At 36.5% G+C, this 10,427-nt stretch overlaps 1 long non-coding RNA gene across 2 annotated transcripts; it reads right to left on the minus strand.

Annotated features, from left to right (window-relative positions):
- Positions 1 to 2,037: 2,037 nt before the first annotated feature.
- Positions 2,038 to 8,957, minus strand: LOC137161911 (uncharacterized). 2 transcript variants are annotated; one of them, XR_010922212.1, is made up of 3 exons: positions 8,870 to 8,957; positions 7,170 to 7,328; positions 2,038 to 2,184 (listed from the first exon to the last, which is right to left on the minus strand). It is a non-coding gene; the product is annotated as an uncharacterized lncRNA (long non-coding RNA). The 2 variants fall into 2 exon arrangements; XR_010922211.1 differs by lacking the exon at positions 8,870 to 8,957 and adding an exon at positions 8,695 to 8,846.
- Between the last annotated feature and the right edge of the window lie 1,470 nt (positions 8,958 to 10,427).

The following is a 10,427-nucleotide window of genomic DNA, read 5'->3' on the forward strand; positions in this document are numbered from 1 at the left end:
CTCATTCAAAGATAACTCCCCCGCTCTGAGCAGTCTCTCTCAACACATTGTCTGTTATGCCACAAATGAGTGTGTGATCAGAGACTCTGTCAAGTCCTCAAAATTACAAGTTTTACTGAGTTTCCTTAATTCTGTGACATATTGCTATTTGGTGTCATTCGTTTTTTGCATGCATGTTTAAAAAAAAAAAAAAAAAAAACCCATGCCCCTCAAAAGTCACATTCCTTTTTGGCATGCATTATTCCTCCAATTTAGTCAGTATTATATTTACATTCATGCTTTCACCTTCCTGAAACTCAAAGTTATTATAAACAGCCAGTGCCTCCTCCCCAGCAACATGAAAACCTAAAATCATCTGTATTTTTACATCTTTGTTCTGTGCCCCAATGGCAGACAAATATAATAGAAATCACTGGTTAAACTTGATCCAAATCTGACATTTGCAGAATGGAAGGAGGTTTAAAACATCCATTCTTAGAGACTTCACTTACTTGCTGAAAGCTTTTTTTGTCTTTGTTTTCAAAGATTCTCTGTGTTTATCTGTGTTTTCAGTTGCAAACACAGGAGTTTTCCTCCAAATTCTGGTAGTTTCCAAATTCATTCACCACTGCTGACATCATGTAACAATCTTGAGGGTTTGTTAAAAACCACACTACAGAATGAGTAAGGCATAGAACTTTAACAACACAGACCGGAGTGATTCTCAGGTGTGCAGCTGGGAGCAGCCATGTTAGATCTGATGTAGGGCACACCTCCCAATTCACACAACGTTGTTCCATGCTAGGAAGTGTTTCTAAACCACAATCTTCTACAAGCACCAGTGTAAAGTAAGACAAACCCAACTGAAGCCAGTGGTAAAACCAGTGCAAGTGAGAGGAGAATCACACTCAGACCTATTGTCTTCATTGCTTCTGTGAAGGGCACTGGTCTACAGGATGTTCTAAATGGTCTAAAGTTTGCTATTTTTGTCTATGCTTTTCTTGTGGAAATGGGGAAAACAACCTTTCAGAAGAGGAAGCAGGGTCCATGTCTGTTACTTCTCAGAGGCTCATGGAACAGCAGCTCCAGAGCGAGTTTGCAAATGAATAGAGTCCTTAAGATCTACCCTTTCAAACTCTTAGCTACATGAATAGTCCTTCAATAATCTTATTGAAGTCATATGACCACTTTAATGGTTTGCAGGTCTTTGCTTAAGGACCCATATAAGTGATTTTTTGTACCTATTACAATTATGAAAGGCACAGTGAACTTGGTCACAGCTGAATGTACATGCAACTGTAAATTAGATTAAAATAATTTGCACAGCACTTTCTGGCACCCAATTCCAATTGAAAGTCAATTGTCTCATTTGAAAACCACAGCTGGAACTTCTATATAGATTTTAAAGACAAATATGATAAGCACTGTTAAACAACATTTTCTATGCTAAGTGCACCACTTACGTTCCTAAATCCATGTTTAGACACCAAAATAAAAGTGATCAGATTTTCAGAGTTGTTTTATAACCATACATCTTTTTGAAGTCAATGTGAACGATAGGTGCCTAGCCCTTTTGGGGAAACAAAAAAAACAACAAACAAAACAAACCACTTAGGTATTAAATATTGTTTTAGGACCTTACATTTAGGCACCCAGTTTTAAAATTTTTGGCCTCAGTATTTAGCAGAGAAACTTGAAACTTTATATATCTTTTTCCCCCAGCAGGATTATTGGTTAATTTACTTTTAATAGGATTACTAGCTACATTTATATGTAAAATGTTGATACAAGATAATTAAGTAGCAACTATAATTTTTTTTAGCTTAGAAAATATAAAATGACCGGGAGTGTGACTGGTGTTTCCAAGAGAGATAATGTACTAGCAACACAAGCATTTAATTTTTAGAAGAAGTTAACATACAAAGTTCAAGTCAAAGTGCATGTTGGTTTTACTGATTTCACGATTTTACACTGGATGCCAACGTACTTTTACATATGGATGAGTTCAGTATTCAGCTAAGACATCCTAGAAAAACACTTGAAATGTAACTCAAAACATACTCGCACAAATAGCTCTTTATTCTTATTAAATCCAGGTGTCTTCTGTTAACATACGTCTGTTAAATAAATATAGGCAGCGTTTGGCTCCAATAAGAGGTATAAAAATGGAGCAATAATAATTTTGCATTATTCAGAAAAGTAAACCTAAGGAGTTAGAAAGAAAAAATTCAGAGCAATGTTAAAATAATATTTCTATTATATACAATAAGCTGTAATCATATTACTCTAAAATTAATATCGTCTTTCAAAGTAAAGGCTGAATGTTTTGGTTGTCTGGCTTGTCCTGTATGTACTGGTGAGTGTGTACTAAATGGTGACAAAGACAATATTAATTGAAATTAGAGGAAATCCTCATGTTGGATTTCATGCCACCCAGTCTTTTTCTGTCTCTCATTTTTGTCTACTCCTCTCTGTCCTTGCCTTCCTTCTTTCTAGCTTTCATTTTAACACAGGTAAGGTTAGGGCCATTCAGGGTTAGAGCCTTATGTGAAGCAGAGATATGCTTGGAGAAGCTGATGAGATGGAGGAAAAGTAGCTTTAAACCACTTTTGCATTTCCTTCAGTTTTGGAGCCAATTCATGACTGTTTTTGTCCTTTGTCCCCAAGGCTTCTCTAAGTTACATTCAGTTACTCACACTCCAAGGACATATTTCAGGAGCCAGCTCCTTCCTTCACTGAAATGTCCCCTATGCCAGAGGACAGAAATTGATATAAAGGCAATATATCAGTTCTAAAGATTGCCTTATGCAAAGGGACACTCAGGAAGTTAATTAAGAGAGCTTTCTGGTGTATTTTGTGCTAACCTTTTGGTGCACTTACCAGTGTCAACTTGAGAATTTTGAGCATGGTGAGTCAGGCCTGTGATACGGTGTCCACCTCACACTAGCAGGGAAGGGGTTAATAGAGCCCTTGGAAGGCTGCACAGGAAGCAGCTGAATAGAGAGTCTGTGAGGAGCAGCCAATGAGATCCTGACAGGCCCATAAAAGAAGAGCTGCAGAGCAGACTTCTTTAATCCCTGGAGGTCAAGAAGGAAGAACTGGGTGCCTTGCAGATAGAGGGAAGCTAGCATTCCAGACAGAGCACTGCTGGGCAGGAACATGGTAGTGAGAGGGAACTCCCAGCTGGTGGCTAGGACTGAAATGCTCCGGCTCTGATGCAAGGGTGAAGAAGGTGTTGGGGGCCACTGGGGAAGTGGCTAGACAGTTGACTGCAGTTGCCACTTGGGAACTGGCTAGACTCTAGAACTGAGATATCCCCCACCTTCCCGGAAAACATGGACAGTGACACAGCCAGAGGCCAAGTCATGAAGAGGACTCTGCAGTACTTGGTCTGAGATAGGTCTGCAGGAGGTGATGGGTGAGGCACCACCAGGAGAGGACTCACTGGCTGGCAGAGCTAGTCTCTGAGACAACCAGCAGGAGGCACCAACAGGGTGAGTGGAGCCCCATCACAAGGTCCATTCAGAAATGAAGGGTTGATTACACAAACATCACTTTACATTCACTTTGATGGGGATGGGGAAGACACACAACTCTTCTCAGACCAACCAGAAAAGCTACTGAGGAATGCAAGTCATCTCCTCAGATTTCAGATATTACCAGAATGGCATTCATATCTCCTTATGGCTATGATGGGAAGAGCAGAGCTAAGCCCAGATGCAGTGGAGGGAATCTCTCCACAGAGAGAAAAAGCAGTAAGTTTGATATGTTTAACCAAAAATAAATCAGATTTTTAAGTTATATAAAATATTTGTGAGTGTGCAGGTCATTGTGAAATTAAAAAGAAATATTACTTTTGATACAAAACAATAGTTATTTATTCAATAGGGAAGTAGGTGATGTTAGTGGTGATACACATTAGGAAATGGCATTTTTATTGGTCAGCATCTGTCTTAATATGATATCACAGATGGACTCCAATGGGATTTGCTTGCTAACCACATCAGTGTATTTTTTTATTTAAAGCACTAGAATCAGAAGCAAATGTGTACTACAACCTTTCCACAGACCTACTCTTTGTTATACTTACTCTTATTGCCAGACCACAATAGTTTTATATTTTAGTTTATTTTAGTCTGATCACTATTGTTCAGCATTGAAAGATAATGTCTGGTAATTCTGAGAGGGAAAAACTGAGGAGAAAAACAAACAAACAAAAACACAAATAGAAATGCACCAGTGTAAAAATCAGATTTTTTTTTAAAACTAGACCATTGTGTTATTGAAAGGAGCACTAATCCATAAATCAGTGATCATTTGTCATCTTGATCCAAAAAATATTTAATAAATCCACTAAACAATGTAAAAGATTGTTTCAGCTGTAATAGGATTATAATAGCATGCTGTAGCTTGCATATTCTTGGGCATTTTGGCAGAAGAAAACAAACAATGCTCACTATGCATTTCAAAAATTTAAATTGGATCTAAACTTTAGATCTATACTACAGTTTTTAAGGATAAAAATATACAATTACTATTGGAATGTGTTAAACATTGTCCATGAACAAAGAAAATGCTTAATATTATTCTTAGTGGTTTTTAAGATTTAATAAACATTTTATTGTTTTATTATGAAGCAATTACCACCTGCTTCTGGCAGATTAATACATTGGAGGTAAATATGTAAAACATGGCACAGTAATGTAGCACTACAACTATAATTAAAGCTAAACCATTGCAGTGAGGGGGAAAAAAAAAAATTGAGCCACAGAATTAGCACTATTTTGTTATAAGGGATGCTAACAAATAGTTTAGGGCTAAAATGATGTTTATTTCTGTCAGTTGACAGGAGGAAGACTTTACACAATTTAATTACATGAGAAATGGTAGCTGACTATGCCATTAGACTGCAAGTTGACCTTGTTTAAGCTAGTGTTGCTTTCTCTTTTTGTTCCAGTCTAAAGGAAGGTGTGCCTGTTACACCCTGTGTCTGAAAACAACACCAAAAGACCCAGATAATTATGATATGTTCTGTACAAAGTATGCCTTGTTTGATATTTTAAAGAGTTTTGATCTGTTGAACATGTATATCTTGTTGGATTGTACAGTAGAACCTAAGAGTTATGAACACCTTGGGAATGGAGATTGTTCATAACTCTGAACAAAATGTTATGTTTGTTCTTTTAAAAGTTTACAACTGAACATTGATTAATACAGCTTTGAAACTTAACTATGCATAAGAAAAATGCTACTCCCCCTTTATTTTTTTTTAGTAGTTTACGTTTAACACAGTACTATACTATATATATTTTTTTAATCTCTGCTGCTGCCTGACTGCATACTTGTTTCCAAATGAGGTGTATGGTTAACTGGTCAGTTTGTAACTCTTGTGTTCGTGACGCTGAGGTTGTACTGTATGTGCTACAGTTGTATGTGAAGTTATTAAACATTGTTGAACATGCTATTAGAACATGTTGAAAGGTGGGGAACTCCCACAAACAGTCTTTTGGGCACAATGATAGAGTGGCCAGACAGCATTCATGGCTCTCTCTCACCCATTCAGGAGTAGATTAAAATAAAAGGAATTGTTTGCAGTGAAAGCTTCACTGTAGAAAACAAACATGTTCACAATGGGGCTAGACTGACCAATAAGGATGACCTCACAGGTCGCAAGCGTGAATGTTCTAGCAAGCTAAAACAGACTATAAAAGGGGAAGCATGACATCACAGGGCTCCACTTCTATTCAACTGAACCCCTGAAGGGTCTTCTGAAAGATAAAAAGGACTTTGAAAGGGGGAAGAAGTAGCTCCAGGTAGGGAAAGTTGCCCAACCTGTGTTTAAGAAACTGCTTGTACCAGCTAACAAGGGTGAGACATTGGTAATTCAAAAGCTTGTTTAGTGTGTAGAAGTTAGAGTGCAATCATATGTCCCGCCCCCCCCCCTTTGGTAACTAATTTTGATCTCTTTACACTTTCCATTTATAATCACTCAATCTATTTTTCTGTAGTTAATAAACTTGTTTAATGTTTTATCTTAACCAGTGTGTTTTTCAATGAAGTGTTTAGACAAACTGCTCAATATCAAAAGCTGGTACACGTTCCTTCCACTTTGAGGGAAGGGTGCACTGGATAATAATCTTCACTGCTCAGGCTTTTTGACCAGGATTAGACAGTGTAGACCTGGGTTTCCAGGCTTGAGGAGGTGGAGCATCTCTGCTGTTGGTTTTTCAGTGGCTGAAAAGCATTCATTGACCTAAGCTTGGTGTGGTCCCTGACAGTGGAGGGCTGTGTAAGTGTAACACCTGTCAGAGGTTTGTGGCTTTTCACAACATCACAGTGTAAGAGAGAGCCCAACGTGGTCAGAAAGAGGGCTGAATGATATCCCAGCTCTCAGGTGGTACCCCAGGGGTTCTGCATACTGTCACAATACCCTTGAAAAAACATCCAATATGCAGTGCCCTTGCAAGAACATTCAAACTTTGTCTTAACTGAAAATATTGTCAATTTGCAAAGGAGATGAAAGAAATAAAGAAAGATGTAGAAAGTAGACTGGCATTGGGTTTTGATCTTGCAGAGGTAGGAGAATTTAACTGTTTTTGCTGGGCTGGTATTGTGCAATTTAGCATGTGCTCACTGTACATTTACTGCCCCAGGAATTTAAATTCAAATTTGAATTTCAAACTCAAGCTCTCTGGAAAAGAATCTAGTTGTGAAAGCTGTACTCTGCAAATTCTCATTTTACAGTATGTCATCACTGTCCACACAAACATACTACATGATTGGCTAACTGAATAGTAGGCTGCTTCCATAGGTCTAGCTGGTAACTTTGTCTACATGTCCACACAGAAGGGAGAGATGGGGAGTAAGGAAACCCTTGTACAGGCTACCCTGATCTTGATATGAGTGCAGAACAGCAGTCACTGAGTGCACACATATGCCTCCTCCCTTCCTCGCCTTCCACAAGCAGCTTTGGCATTTCAAAATTTTTTGTGACACTATTTTTTCATTTTTGACCAGGTCTAATCCCAATGCCTCCTTTTGGCATATCAAGTATCTTTGATCCGAAAAGCCTTTATTTCCTTATCTGTAAAATGGGGATATTTTCTTTTTCATAAATAAGCCATTTTCTTAAAATGTTAGAAAATATTATCAGGACATTCAAACTTAGAGGATATATTGTAGACACATACCTTTCTTGTCCTGTGGGTAGTTGGTGTTTCTAAATACGAAGTACCATAACTGTATAATAGCAGAGTCTTGGAGGAATTCTGAGCAAAAAACTGTGGAAGTAGGGGCTGCATGAAGCCTTAAGAACATCATGAAAATTTACTTCCAGTGAAAACCACTGACTTAATAAAGAGAAATAAATGATTGTCAGCTACATGATGGTAACATTAAAGGACAATTTAAAACAATATAACACATGATCATAAGGATGCAAAGATTTAGTTACATACATATCCTGTTCATTTGTATGTGCAGTACAGGTAAATGTTCATAGCAAAATTTTGAAAATCTAATGTTTTCTATTTGTCTTACAGTAACTTATTTGACGCCCCAATCCAGGAAAGCACTGAAGAATATATTAAATTTAAAATACATAGTTAATCCCATTGACTAGTTACATGATCAAAGTTAAGGTACATACTTAAATGTTTTGATTAATTGAGGCCTGAATCATTTACATATCTTACTCAAAATAAACCCTTTCTGATAAATTCAGTTATATAATATATTGAAATGAAACACTTTGACCATTTTCAGCAAAATTGGTGCATTCCCATGTAATGTTTTGATGTTTTGGAACCAGCATTTTCTGACTTAAAAAAAAATAAATAAAAAAAATCCATCCAGTTGTTAGAACATCTCTACTCATCATCTTGACAGTTCTTAGTAAAGACAACAAAGGCACAAGAACTTTAAAAAATAGAAGATTTCATATTTAGTAGATTTCAAAGAGCCTGCCATTTTGCAGTGTTAGCTCATAAACATTGTAAATAGGTTGTGCATTCAAATACTAATCACTTCAATTCAATACTTTGCTTTCAGAACTTTTATGTAACATTCAACTCTTTTAAAGAAAAGGGGTCTTTGGCCTTCATTACACCACTCAGGGCTTGTGTACATTGCCCCACAGTTCAGACTACAGGGATGTGAATAGCAGTGAAGATGCTGTGGGCATGAATTAAAAGGTTGCCAGTTTGAATTAACATAGTCCCCTTCAAACAAGACTACATTATTGCAAGCTAGAAACTTTCTAGTTCATGCCTGCAGTGTCCACATGGGGGAGCTATAGTGCAGCACTTTGGTGTGCATTGCTATTTACATCCCTGTAGTCCAAATTGCAGAACAGTGTGGACATAAGCTCAGTTTCTACTTTATATTACTGTAAAAGTTGAATCCTTTTCCAGAATGATACTCAGAACAGACTGATTTCATTTTTCAGTCTTCTTGACTGTTAGCAGTGATAAAGTTCATGGAAAATATTGGACTAACAGAACTTACAAAAAAAAAAATCACTGTTAATTAGCATATCACATTTGTGAGGAGCACTGAATGAGGCTAAGAATCATTTACAATTGAGACAACTGTAGTAGAGACATGAGACCAAAAAGGAACCCTAAAGATATAGTCAGATTGGATAGACATTCTGGGTATCACCCTGACAAAACAAAGCAATGCAACTTTTTTTGGAAGTTTTGGTATAAAGCTTACCACAATATCCATCATTCTAATCTCTGTATTGTTTCAATCACCACAGTGATTTAACAGATGTCCTTTTATCAAGACATTTGTACTATAGAATATTCTTCAAATTCTTACTCTTCTTGAAGCAGCAACAATGACCAGGATTTCTTATGACCTATCTGATTATTTCAGGAGTACTTACCTTTTCCTTCAATGTCTGCTTGTTACTTCTGTGTGTGCCACACCTTAAGCATATTAATAGTCTGATTGGCTTCAGTGATACCACTCATGTGCTTGAAATTAGATTCCATCTTCCTGAAAAAGGTTTAAATATCACCTGCTACTTGTTTCCATTATTGGTGCCAGAGCCATTAATCAAGCCTACTATTGGCCCTATATTGACATCACCTGTTTGATTTTAAGAGCTTCTCTACAGCTTGGGGGACTTGCACCATAGCAGCTGCTAGTTGCTGAACCACATCTCAAAAACAAACAAATATTAGCAGAAAATTATGGTGATTAAGGTAAACAGCTTGCCTCAAAAAGTGTCAAAACAGTTGTTGGGTAAAGTAGAACATTTTCATTTTAGCATTTCCTTGTAAGTCTTTGTTTACCCTATAGTTTGATATTATGATCAAACAAAGATTTAGCTTTTATTAGAAAAAAAGATGATTTACCACCTTATAAAAAGCATTATACACCCAATCTTTTCCAATGATATTTGTCCCTTTCAATTATAATAGTACATATTTTGGAAAAAATCTTTTTGTAATATATCACTGTACACTTGCTTAAAAAAGAGAGCAAAACTGAATACGTTCACAATTTAATTTTTTTTTGTTTTTTGTTTTAATTTCACTAAAACCTTCTGAAAATTAAAAAGAAAATGGACCAACAATTCTCTCTCCCCAAATTGTAAAAAGTCAACTTTAAATTCTGGTGTAAATCAAAATGTCAATGAAAAATTTAAATGTGGAAAATTTTGGCCAGGTTTATATCAGGTGCTTTTCAGTAGCTTTATTTTTCAAATAAGAAACAATTGCATTGCTGTGTTTCATAGAAATTTTAACATCTAAGGGAAACTGAGATTCTACTGTAGATGGACTAGCTTTAGAATATATCTTTATTGAATCAGAATGCTTCCAGCAGCTAGTTGGAATAAACAAATTATAATGAACCACAGTGACAGTGTATAGAGAGAGTGAGATATACAATAAATACTCCCCCTCCCACCCTATTTACTATATTCCTTTTCCCTCTCTCCCACACACACCTTTGGTCCATCTGTCTTCCTGCAACCCATATAATCTTGATAAATGAATGAAGATGGTATGATGTTGAAAAGAGGGAAATGAACTTGACTTAAAAGATCATATTTTAATAAGGAGCAGAGAGGTCCATGCAAAATGATGTACTTGTAAGTATACAATGAGGGCACTTGGAAAAAAATCATTCTGTTTTTTCTAGAAATATTACCAGGTCTAGGTATTCTCCATTTTAAGTACAGGAAATATCACTGGAACACTTAGGCCATATAAAAATGCCTTAAAACTAATGTTTATATATAATGTAGTTTACACCCACTTTAAGCCACCCTTACACTTCCAGAATGATGTAAAGCTATGTTAGAGTTATAGATAATCTGGTCAATACTTCTAACCATTTCACTGTGCCTGCTGTAGCTATTAAAAAAGTAAGTACAATTATTGACTTTGAATGCACAGTCACCCAATTTGTGCATGCAATCACAGAAATTGCAT

This window comes from Emydura macquarii, unplaced genomic scaffold, assembly GCF_026122565.2.
Source record: "Emydura macquarii macquarii isolate MOO-44397 ecotype Brisbane River unplaced genomic scaffold, CSIRO-AGI_Emac_v2 contig_2406, whole genome shotgun sequence".
Lineage (NCBI taxonomy): Eukaryota > Metazoa > Chordata > Testudines > Chelidae > Emydura > Emydura macquarii.